Here is a 12,105-nt window from a genome sequence, read left to right as displayed (position 1 = left end):
CTTTCCCACCTGTCATGGAAGGTTGTGTTCCTAGTGTCAGTGACATCGGCAAGATGAGTCTCTGAAATTAAAGCCTTGACCTCAGAACCGCTGTACACGGTCTTCTACAAAGACAAGGTTCAGCTGCGGCCCCACTGGTCTTCCTGCTGAAGGTGGTATCTACCTTCCATATGAGCCAGGCCATCTTCCTCCTGGTGTTCTGTCCCAAACAGCACAAGACCAGTGAAGAGAGACGTCTTCACGCGCTGGACATCTGAAGGGCCTTGGCTTTTTATTTAGAACATACCAAGCCTTTCTGTAAATCAACTTAACTCTTCATCGCTATGGTAGATAGGATGAAGGGCCTTCCCGTGTCCTCACACAGGACTTCCAATTGGATCCTCTCATGCATAAGTACCTGTTACGACCTGGTGGGGGTTCCGCTGCCACCAATTGTCAGACCTCAGTCAACTAGAGTGCAGGCGTCTTTAGCGGCCTTCCTGGTGCACATCACTATCCAGGACATCTGTAAAGCCACAACATGGTCCTCTGTCCACACGTTCACGGCTCCTTATGCCATCACTCAGCAAGCCCAGGACAATGCTGGATTCGGCAGAGCTGTGTTGCAATCTACATGTCCGTGAACTCCTACCCACCTCCAGGGGTACTGCTTGGGAGTCACCTAATATGGAATGGACATGAGCAAGCACTCGAAGAAGAAAAGACGGTTACCTTTTCCATAACTGGTGTTCTTCGCGATGTGTTGCTCATGGCCATTCCACAACCCACCCTCCTTCTCCACTGTTGGAGTTTCCGGCAAGAAGGAACTGAGGGTGGAGGGAACTGGCGGCACCCCTTATACCATGCCATGCGGGCGCCACTCCAAAGGGCACCAGAGCTGGTCTCCTATGGATACTGCTGAGGGAAAAACTACTGGTGCATGTGGCGAGCACACACACCTAATATGGAATGGACCTAATATGGAAAGGACATGAGCAACACATCTTGAAGAACACCAGTTACGGAAAAGCTAACTGTCTTTTCCTCAGGGTTGTCACTTAAATATTGACAATAAAGATAGCTTTATCCTCTGAATCAGACATAGTTAAAGTTTCATTTAATTTTTTGCTCTACTTATTCACAACTTTGTCTTGCCTAGTAATGCCACTCTTCTGGCTGGAATAAGGAGTGAACAACATATTTTAAGAAGTAAAAGTTTGGAAGCCATAAGACCAGATCCTCAGCCAATGTAAATCATCATAGGAAAGGGTAATGATTGATTCCACTGGAGATATGACCAGTTTACACTAGCATAAAACTCTGGCCCTCAGCATAACTTCTCTGATGGAAATGTGAAGATATTTCTTAAGTGTTACTATTCTGTTTACCCAATTGTAGATAAACATTGGTTCTGAGGTCAAGGCTTTAATTTCAGAGACTCATCTCGCCGACATCACTGCCACAAGGAACACAACCTTCCATGACAGGTGGGAAAGGGAGCAGGACCCCAGTGGTCCAAAGGGTGGGCCAGTAAGCCTAGAGAGGACCAAATTAAGATCCCACTGCAGGACAGGAGCCCGGACCTGCAGGAAGAGTCTCTCGAGCCCTCTCAAGAATCTGACTGTCATGTCATGGGTAAACACCGCCTGTCCTTGGATCAGCAGGTGCAAAGCAGAGATGGCCGCAGAGAAGAGTGAGCTATAACTCACTTAAGAAAGATTTTCCACACGTAGCAGTTAGTGTGGAGGATGGTTAGACGATGTTTTGGAAGTCAACAAATGGAGTATCACTGAGAGTTGAAGGGGCAGTGAGTGATACAAAAAGAATCAATGACAGATAAGTTGGAAGGGGCAGAGATATGCAGGGCCCTAAGAACTTGAACTTAATACAGTAATACCAATAAAAATAATAATAATCCAGGATGGTTGTGAGTAACTTCCTGTTTAATAGGATTTGCACGTGCAATTCCACATCAGATACTTCCATTCTTGCTATATTGCTGTGTTGATGAATATAACTAATATTTTTGTTGTTGTTTAAAAAAGTAGTTCTTTAAAAAACAACAGAAAATGGTATGAAAATGAACTGGGTTTTCATCTTTATATCAGTTTAAAATTACTGCCATTCCTCATGAGGTATTTGTAACTTTCTGTGCCCCGCTATGGAAATTCTGCCCCACTTTTTTTGTGCTTATGAAGCAGTCGGGTACTGACCATGTGTCTAACGCTCTTCAGCTTCCAAATGATAATATAACATTGTATAATATAAACAGTCATCAGCTCCCAAAATATAATCCCATTTTTAAAAGGCCTTTATTGGCTTCAGATGTTTCCTTTTGAGTCTATAATCTGCCTGTGTAAGAACCAGTTTAAAAATATAAATATAACATTTGCTGTTGCCTAGCAACAGCAGTGAACCTTGGGCAGCCTTGCACCAATTACACCTGTCTGGAAAGAACTCAAAGTTGTAAGACAGCAGGACTTAACAAAGGTTGCCTTTGAATCTATTAGGAATAAAAGCTCATTTCTGCTCAAAACATCTTGTTTTCTCGCTTTTGTCTCAGTTAGGCCTTTCAAAATGTTCTGAAGGGCTGAAGACCCCGGTTTGATCTGAATCCCTGATCATCACCAATAGATCCTGATTGGAAACACTGGGACAGCGCCAGCAAACCTCCCAGTGTAATCAATAGGGATTGCTTAGGGAGTACAGGACCCAAGTGTTTGTCTACATCAGAGCTGGAAAAGGTATTGAAGGAAAATAACACAGTCCCCTGTTCCTTCAATAAACTGTCTAGTCTGGGCTCATTCCTTAATTTTGCTTGAATGAATAAAAACTCCCTATTTTGCATACTCTGGAGGCAAACACAATCTGTGGTTTCATGGGTCCCTTCTGCAGCATGTAAAATAGATTAATTCTATGTTTATTTATTGTTTACAGCCTTAATGTGGTGGTTGTTTACATAATAGTACTATAATATACCTACCTTTATCCTGTTTATCTGTCTAATAATATTACCATAAAATGCCTTTCTTCTGGGGATCTCAACGCATTTAACAAAAGAGGGTAAGCATCATTATTCCTATCTTACAGGTTATTGCATTTAAAAATAATTTACCTTTCCCCCACCTCCTTTCTTCTGCACTGCTTTTCCCAACACACACATATACACTCATTATGGAAAAGGCCTACAGAATTTAGTAGAAAACTTATAATTTGTATATAATTTTTTAACCATCCTATAGAATTTTATATAAAATAATCCATGCTATAAATAGTTAAAGAAAGTGTGGAAAGGATATATTTCTCTCTTAAATTATATAGGCTTGTTGAGGAATTTGAATAGAAGCCAGATTCATTTTTGTAGGAATCTATTGATTTATTTAATCTCTATTAAATGCTGTAAAATTGTTTACCACAAGGTGCTCTCTGCTGAATGATCAGGCACTTTGATTCTTTCAAAAGCTTTTTCAGGTTAATCAAATGCCATTTCTGATAGGTTTTACAGTATTCTTTAGTTTTACATCTGTCGGTTCCTCAAGATGGTACATGTACAGTGTTCTGAGATATTGCCAAGCTGTTATACTTTTTCCTAATGCTCTAAAACAGACAGCAGACCTACTAGCTGCTGAGCTGCAGTGTATAGGAACAGCAGGATCCTCCTCACCAGATTAATGGGAAATACAAATAGTAATATTGCAAAGCCAGAGGTGGGCATTTATCAGGTGCTATACTGCACTCCCTGTGATGTACATTATGTCCTATAACAAAAGCAAAACACAGGACATTGTCCCTTTTGGAAATACATTACAATTGAGCTGCAAGAAGGAAAAATACCAAGACCACTTCATCAATGCCAAAACCATAGGGTAAAATGTCAAAAGAATTAGAACCAGATATTCTTAGCTCAGTATAAGTATTCTGAATCCAAAGAATCTTTCCACAGTAAATACAAATTGTAGTAGGAGGCCAAAATCACTAACATTTTGGACAAAATGGATCCATTCTGAACATTACAAAAGAAAATTAGCATCCTCATCAGTTGTACTTTAGAAATACTACTGACTGGGTACTGTAATGATCTGTCACTTGAATTCACATTGGAACAAAGGACTTGCCATGTCGTATCAGACCAGTCATTCATGTAGTACAGTATCCTGTCTGTCAGTGACAAATACCAGATGCTACAGAGGAAGGCATAAAAAATGAGGAGTGGACAGTTTGAGGACAGCCTGCTCACAGAGGAAGCTTTATTTATAATCACATCAGCTAGCAGCTGGATATGTGCATGTTTACATACATGTGTACATTGATTCTATAAAATGTACAGAATGATCTATTTATCTGGCTAATGAAATACCAAAAAAAAAAGACACATTAAAAGAACATTATTAAGGTTTCAGAGTCAAGCACTCAAAAGTTAGGAAATGCCAGAATTAAGGTTGGGATGTTTAGATGCACAGCACAAACCTCTAGCAATTGAGCTGATTGAGCAACTGGTAACAGCAGTAGGTTTTTACCCTCCATGTGAATTTCAATAATTTTCTAGGTGCCTAAAAGTTAGGTGTAACCTCTAACTCCTTTTTGCACATTCAGGCCTCAGGCTTTTGAAAACCCCACGGGGCACCTAATTCCCATTGATTTCAGTGGGAGTTGTGCAACTAGCAATTTTTGAAATACCTGTTGGGTGGCTATCTGCATCACTAGATGTCTAGACGCCATCAGCTCAGGATTAAACAAAGACTGTGACTGGCTAGCCAACTACAAAAGCAGTTTCTCTTCCCTTGGTGTTCACACCTCAACTGCTAGAGGAGGGCCTCATCCTCCCTGATTGAACTAACCTTGTTATCCCTAGCCTGATTCTTGCTTGCATATTTATACCTGCCTCTGGAAATTTCCGCTACATGCATCCGACGAAGTGGGTATTCACCCACGAAAGCTCATGCTCCAATACGTCTGTTAGTCTATAAGGTGCCACTGGACTCTTTGCCGCTTTTACAGATCCAGACTAACACGGCTACCCTTCTGATACTAGATGTCTAAGTATCTTTAAAACTCTGAGCCTTGGGTACTTTTGAAAATTTTACCCCAGATCAGTTTGATCTGTCATGTTGCTTCCCCTCCACAGAGCTTTGTTAGCTCCCTCTGAATTTTTACACAGTCTTCTCTAGTTTTGATAGAATTATAATTATCCAAGTACTCTGTAGCAAGTAATGGAACCCTCTGATTTCCTACAGAAGGAAGATCTACACATGGGGAATAGTTACTGAGAGAAGGAGATTAAGCAGACTCGAAAGGATGACTCACCAGCAGTTGTATTTTTCTATCAACCTGACTTCTAAATTGGAATGTTGTACACACTAACTGAAAGCAGCAAATGTTGAGGCTGAGCCCTTTCTGCCAGTTGCCAGTTTCCAATTGCTTACCCAAGACCACAGGAGGAGGTAGTGTCCCAGCAAAAGTCATGCGCTCGGCTATCCACGCCATGCCTCTCAACAAATATCTGCACTAATTAACTGGGAAAAGAAATGGTGGCCGTAGATTTGCATTCAAATAGTTGTAGATGAAACCACATTAATGGGTCTTTAAGGACTCACAGCTGAAGATGTACCTAAACTTCCTGCCAGATAGTCTTTGAAATCTTGTTACTCTATCACTATGGCTCTACCTACTGTATAAGAAAACGAATATTTAGAAAAGCTTCAAGGAAGATGCATTTAAGGGTTTCCCCAAAGCCCTGTCTGTGTTGACCCCCACCACATGTTCATTTACAAAAACACCCAGTCTTTCAAATGCTTCCTGTTTCCCATGATGAATAATCAAAAGGAGCAAAGTAATTTTTAAAATATAGTTATTCTGTTTTCATGCTGATGCCTTTACATAAAATTGGGGAAGCTAAATTTAGAAAAAATGTTTCCAAGCAGAATAATGTATTCCCAAACACAATGTATTTCTGGGCAATGGCAGCAACGCTTCTAGTAGTTTAGTGACAGCTGCTTTTTAGGGGGGAAGAATTTAAACAGATCAGGAGAATTTCAGATTAGGAGGAGAAACTGCCAAGAATATTAAACTATGAATGAATGTTTGAGGAATTCTGCCTCCATATCAATAGGGGGACCAAGCTGAATCATAGAAGATTAGGATTGGAAGAGATGTCAGGAGGTCAGCTAGTCCAACCCCCTGCTCAAAGCAGGACCAACCCCAACCAAATCATCCCAGCCAGGGCTTTGTCAAGCTGGGTCTTAAAAACCTCTAAGGATGGAGATTCCACCACCTCCCTAGGTAACCCATTCCAGTGCTTCGCCACCCTCCTAGTGAAATAGTGTTTCCTAATATCGAACCTAAACCTCCCCCACTGCAACTTGAGACCATTGCTCCTTGTTCTGTCATCTGCTGCCACTGAAAACAGCCAAGCGCCATCCTCTTTGGAACCCCTCTTCAGGTAGTTGAAGGCTGCTATCAAATCCCACCTCACTCTTCTCTTCTGCAGACTAAATAAGCCCAGTTCCCTCAGCCACTCCTCGTAAGTCATGTGCCCCAGACCCCTGATCATTTTCGTTGCCCTCTGCTGGACCCTCTCCAATTTGTCCACATCCTTTCTGTAGTGGGGGGCCCAAAACTGGATGCAATACTCCAGATATGGCCTCACCAGTGCCAAATAGAGGGGAATAATCACTTCCCTCGATCTGCTGGCAATGCTCCTAATAATGCAGCCCAAAATGCCATTAGCCTTCCTGGCAAAGGGCACACTACTGACTCATATCCAGCTTTTCATCCACTGTAATCCCCAGGTCCTTTTCTGCAGAACTGCTGCTTAGCCAGTCAATCGGCAGCCTGTAATGGTGCATGGGATTCTTCCTTCCTAAGTGCAGGACTCTGCACTTGTCCTTGTTGAACCTCATCAGATTTCTTTTGGCCCAATCCTCCAATTTGTCTAGGTCACTCTGGACCCTATCCCTACCTTCCAGCAATATCTACCTCTCCCTGCAGCTTAGTGTCATCTGCAAACTTGCTGAGGGTGCAATCCATCCCATCATCCAGATCATTAATAAAGATGTTGAACAAAACTGGCCCCAGGACCAACCCCTGGGGCACTCCGCTTGTTTCCAGCTGCCAACTAGACATCAAGCCGTTGATCACTACCCATTGAGCCTGACAATCTAGTCAGCTTTCCATGCACCTTTTTTAACTTGCTGGCAAGAATACTGTCGGAGACTATATCAAAAGCTTTGCTAAAAGAATTAGGGACCAGTCCTGAGCAACTCACATGAGCATTTGCGTGATCAGGTCTAAACATCAACCTGGGTGTGGTATGTACCCAGGTACTTGAGTGGCACCCACCATCTTCATCTATTAAAATCCTTCTGTAAAAGCGTTTTGTACAATAAAAGGGAGAGCAGGGAGAAATGCATTGGAGTATTTTCAGAAGAGTCGGTAAATAGATGTTGCTGAACCACTGAGGTTGTATATCAACTTCAGCCCCGTCAGTATGACACACGCTGGGGCTAGAATAGCTTTATGTAGAATTTAAGCTGCCAGTTGAAGGAATGGTTTGTGCTATCAGACTCACAGAGCCAGCACTGTGACTTGGACTCAGTAAAACGCCCAGTGGATATTAGTGGTGCCAGGGTGACTGGTGACTAATCACCTAATCCCAATGCAGCTATTTGGTAATTTATGCACAACTATGACTCTTGATATACTGCACAGTCCTACATTATGTGACCTATTTTTATTAACCTCTTGCTCTTGGAGATTGTCCAAATGTCCTTTATTTGGATAACATTCCAACTCCCAAGAGACCGTGGCAGGAAATATTCTTCTGCACCACACTCTAGTGAAAATCTTTTTAAATTGCAGTTTATGCTACTTATTCTACTTTTACATTCTAAAAAAAGATTCATTTGCCCAACTGGGGTTAGTAAAAAAACTATTAGAATGATATTAACAGTGATTTAGTTGGAGATGGGTCCTGCTTTGAGCAGGGAGTTGGACTAGATGACCTCATGAGGTTCCTTCCAACCCTGATATTGTATGATTCTATGAACACCTGTGGGTTGCAAAATAGCACAACTGTAGAATCCAAATTAAAAAAGGAGTTAGAAACCACATCTCAGCCATGCTGGTTTCTTCAGATGTCACCAAAGCGTCATCCCTGCTACTCATTCTCTCTTTGTATCTCATTCACTTCCCAAGCTGAGGTGTGGGGGGGCTCCATGGGTCAAACATTGCTTCTGACTTTCTTTTTCGTGTGTGTACATTAAAGGAGGAGTTCTTGGCTTAACTTTCAGAACCTGAAGCAATGTCTTATCTAAGCAACAGTTCAGTGCATGACTCTTCTCTCACTGATTTAGGCCACACATTACGTAAAGGAATAAGGAAATAGTTGCATTTTCTGAGACCATGGGCCAGATCTTCAACTCTGGTTAAGTCACTTTTGTGCTCCTCCGTCAGCACAGAGGGTCCTGAAAGCTGTCTCAGCTAAGTGACTGAGAAGTCCTGAATTCTCAAATAGGGCAAAGGCAAGTAGCTGGCCTTATCCGCCCACCTCCACTTTGGCACAGGGGGTTTTATAGGGCAGAGCTGAAATGTAGCGTGCCCTGGTGGTCCTGGGCTGGTAGAACATCCCTAGGGGACAGTTCCAGTTGGTATTAAATTACAATAGTTTTGTGGCTCCTTTAGCTTCTGCTGGAGACCAGTGTCTATCCTCAGGATCAGGAGCGGAGTAATGGTGGCTTAGAGGGTCTAGTTTTATTCTTTTTTTAAAGAAACAAATAAGTTTCAAACTGGTGAGGCTAATTCTTACACTTTTTAACACCCTCCTATTGGTTCCACTTGCAATTTCCAGCAACTTGCACCAGCTCATAACTTCTGGAGCTTGATTCTTCATTTCTTTGCACCTTGTGCCATCACTGACACTCAAAATTGTAACATTTCTCACCCACTTTGCACAGGTGTAAGGCCCCAGTCCTGCACATGGGTGTTCATTAACCCAGGTTAAACACAGCATAGTAAGTTGCAAAGATCAAGGCCCAAATGGCAACACAAGATGCAAGATATACCACTACTGATTTTCTCCCAGCTCGAATCTGCTCATTTCTACATTAATATTTTAAAAGCACCATTTTTCTTTAATTTAAAACCACAAGTGAAAGGTCATTGGGACTACACAACTCACCCATAAAGTTAAAATGACTCCAAGGCAGGAAGCCCTTGACTTCAACAAAGCCAAGTGCTTTTCAGTGAATATACAGAATTCAGCAAGGATTGAGCAGAGGGAGCTTGCAGATTTCACTCTGAGAATATTCCAAGAGCTGCTGCTGCTTGCAGAAATCTGGGTGGGAAATCTGTGGGCCAGAGAAAAGTTCCTGCAATCTATTAAACCAGTAGATTTAAAGCTAGTAACACTTACTGCAAGCATTGCTGAAATTAAAGGAGAAAGTCTTCTCTGTAGAGGCCAGCACAGGCTTTCAAGCAATTCAGAAAAGATTATAGTATTTTGATCATAGAATTGAAGACTTGGAAAACAGATCATGACACGCAAACCACCAGATAACAAGCACCATAGCAGAGACTGAAGGCAAAAACATGGTTAGATTTGTAACCAGCCTGATTCTAAAGCAATGGAAGGAAAATGCCTTCAGATGCACATAGGAAAAGTAGTTAGAGCAGAGATCCGTCCTTCAGACAAAACCCAAACAAGGGGCAGCTTGTGAGCCATGATAATAGACATTCTGGGATTTCAGGACAAGGGGAAAGTTTTAGAATGTGCTGGGAAGCCTGGAAAATTCACCTGGAGCAGTATTCCTTTTACAGCTTCCCATGACTAAGTTTTGGGAACAATAAGAGAAGGGAATATAGAACCTGTTCCAAAGCCCACTGGAGCCAATGGGATTCTTTCAGTTGACTTCAGTGGGCTTTGGATAAGGCTTTCAGAGAGATAATAAATATCCTGGCAGGGAAAGGCACAAGCTGCTTTCTTATTTCTAAGAATTCACCATGACTCCAATGTAATGTTCTTCAGAACCCTGCAAGGCTGAATTCCACTTTCTTCACTGTCTTTGTTAGCTTGAATATAACAGGAAGATGATTTATAGAACAAGTCTGAGCTGTTGTGATGATGGTGGTTGTTAAAATTCTTCCTTGGAGTTACCTACTACTCTCTCTTTTCCCACTCAGTCTTGGGGCAGGGGATGGGAGGAGTGCTAGACTTCTTTATTTTTCTGGGACTATATCTTCTATATCAATAACTTATTTGAGGAAAGTCATTTGACAAAGGGGCCACAAGGCTTGCAGTTCTGGCCAGCTGAGGATTTCTGTGCTATGGGAGGAAACCTCAGATGACAAAAAGCCAGTATAGGCACGTCTGTACCATTGCCCCTTCTTGCCTGGGGCATAGTGGCCATAGCTACAGGAAAGTAGATTACTCCTGGGGGAATTCTGTGCCATTGTGCAATGCAGAATTTTGCAGAAATTAATGCGCATGCAGAATTTCCTTTTCTACCCACAGAAATGGGCTGTTGAGATGTTGACCGCCACTATGGCAGAGCCCAGCTCACAAATAGAAAATATTAAAAGTCTTTAGTTTAGAGAAACAAGAAATGACAGGCCACCTCGAATTGTTTCTTTTATTGCCAGCTCAGTGGTGTGACTTCTACTATTGCAGTCACAGGGTTACTTTTACATACCTTAGCCAACCCCATGATTGAGACCTAGCAAAATAAGCACAATTATTTACCATGACTATTTTATTATTAAAGAAAGGGGAGATATTAAAGAAAACAACACAAATTATAAACTGATTACTTCTGTTACAATTTCTTCTGTATGCTTCTCTTTGGAGTGCTTTTAGCAGAGATTACACCTTTAAGAATGGACCAGCCTTTCATGGGGCACTTTTCTCTTGGTAAGTTGAGACCAAGATCTGATTCCCACAAATTATTTTGTAGCCAATCTTAGATATAGATGGGCAAAATAATTTCATTTGGAATTTCCTTTTGGTCTTTATAATAAGAGTTTATAGATGCACAAAGTAAGCACTCTCACCAATCTATGTTGAAGTTTTGGGGAACTTTTCCTTGGATGGTTTCTTCTTGTGTCTTCTCTGTTCTTGTCTGTGTAGTAGCTTTCTTGTAGAAATGGACAGGATGAATTGTGAATTGCTTGCTGTTTAAACAGGGTAGCAGAGGGTGTATCTGTGTGAGGAGTGGTCACTGCAGGGTTTTTAATACTCTTTTCCTTTTTCATTTCATGAAATTATATAAAAACAGGACTCTTTTGGCTTTGTTTAGATTCCAAGTTGGTTGTCACTCTTTCATTGGCTTCATGCTTTTTAAGGTTGTCTTAGCTGGCACCTTCATCTCCTGACTGTCATCTGTTCAAAGAAAATGAAACATTTCAAATTGCCTGTTATTTTTGTGGCAGGAACATTCCAGATAACCCTTTAAAGTTAAGAGTTTACCTTCTCTTTACTCAATCCATTTTCAGAGCTATTCCTTCAATTTTATTCGAGTTCAACAGGAAATTAAATTCTGTTTTCAAAAAGTCCAAACATTCCTATTATTTATAGAAATGATTTTAGTTCTCAAAACAATCCTTTAAAATTAAATAATTTTTAAAATCTTTAACTTAATAATTGTTAAAGAAGTTGCTGATTCTTTATAACAGTTTTGGAGAGATGATTCTTCATCTTCCTGAGTTAGGTGAGGGAGTTGCTTGAGAATTACCAGTAATTACTTAATTTCCCATTAATATAAGTATTCTATACGTAAATGGCTTATTACATTAGTAATTAGTTTAGGTTATTAGAATCCATGTTGGTACATAAAAGCTTTTTACCATTTACATAGAAATGACATTAGGAAATTATATTCAGAGTTTTGCATTTAGCTAACATATTTGCAAGTATGCATTTCACCAAAGTGTTCGCCATGTCAACATTTATGAAATAAAGAGTAGGTTTAAAGTATTTCCAGTATCTTTTCTCTAAAGTTTTAAAGACCTAAGCAAAGAGGTTTTTCTCGCAAAAGCGTGCGGGTTGATAGAGACCCACTTTACCTCTTGACTTATTGCTCTGATAACTCAAATCTGTATTCCTTTGTGCAATCAGTATTTCCCCCTAAAACATGA

At 41.0% G+C, this 12,105-nt stretch overlaps 2 protein-coding genes across 2 annotated transcripts in view; both read left to right on the top strand.

Annotated features, from left to right (window-relative positions):
- MSANTD4 (Myb/SANT DNA binding domain containing 4 with coiled-coils) overlaps positions 1–12,105 on the top strand; it is an 804,538-nt gene that overhangs the window by 346,528 nt on the left and 445,905 nt on the right. The window lies entirely within an intron of this gene.
- Positions 1–12,105, top strand: part of GUCY1A2 (guanylate cyclase 1 soluble subunit alpha 2) — a 275,143-nt gene that overhangs the window by 260,755 nt on the left and 2,283 nt on the right. The gene's annotated exons all lie outside the window — the stretch shown is intronic.

Source organism: Lepidochelys kempii, chromosome 1 (assembly GCF_965140265.1).
Source record: "Lepidochelys kempii isolate rLepKem1 chromosome 1, rLepKem1.hap2, whole genome shotgun sequence".
NCBI classification, from domain to species: domain Eukaryota; kingdom Metazoa; phylum Chordata; order Testudines; family Cheloniidae; genus Lepidochelys; species Lepidochelys kempii.
Note: the sequence above shows the minus strand (reverse complement) of the source record. Positions and strands in the feature narration are given on the sequence as shown.